The following is a 743-nucleotide window of genomic DNA, read 5'->3' on the forward strand; positions in this document are numbered from 1 at the left end:
CATTGGGGTCCCCCCCCGACATTCGGGTCCCCCCCCCAGACGTTGGGGTCCCCCCGGTTCCGGTCCCCCCGGGGGGACCCAGGCGTCCCCCGAGCGCGGGGCAGGCGGGGGCTGGCGGCCGGGAGAGCCCGGGAGGGGGGAGACACGCGATAACACGCCACGACCCAGAGGGACCCGTGCGGTGACACGCGGCAGCGCGCAGTAACGACACGCAACGACGCGTCACAACGCGTCATAACGCGCAACGACACGCAATGACACGCAACGACGCGTCACAACGCGTCATAACGTGCAATGACACGTAATAACATGCAGCGACGCGTCACACCGCGTGATAACGCGCAACGACACGCAATGACATGCAACGACGCATGATAACGCGCAACGACATGTAATAACACGCAACGACATGTCACAACGCGTGATAACGTGCAACGACACGTAATAACACGCAACGACACGTCACAACGCGTGGTAATGTGCAACGACACGTAATAACACGCAACGACACATCACAACGCGTGACAATGTGCAATGACACGTAATAACACGCAACAACACGTCACAACGCGTGGTAATGTGCAACGACACGTAATAACACGCAATGACACGTCACAACGCGTGACAATGTGCAATGTGCAACGACAACACGCAACGACACGTCACAACGCGTGGTAATGTGCAACGTGCAACTAATAACACGCAACGACACGTCACAACGCGTGGTAATGTGAATGTGCACG

Source organism: Aptenodytes forsteri, unplaced genomic scaffold (genome assembly GCF_000699145.1).
Source record: "Aptenodytes forsteri isolate BGI_AS27 unplaced genomic scaffold, ASM69914v1 Scaffold839, whole genome shotgun sequence".
Taxonomy (NCBI): domain Eukaryota; kingdom Metazoa; phylum Chordata; class Aves; order Sphenisciformes; family Spheniscidae; genus Aptenodytes; species Aptenodytes forsteri.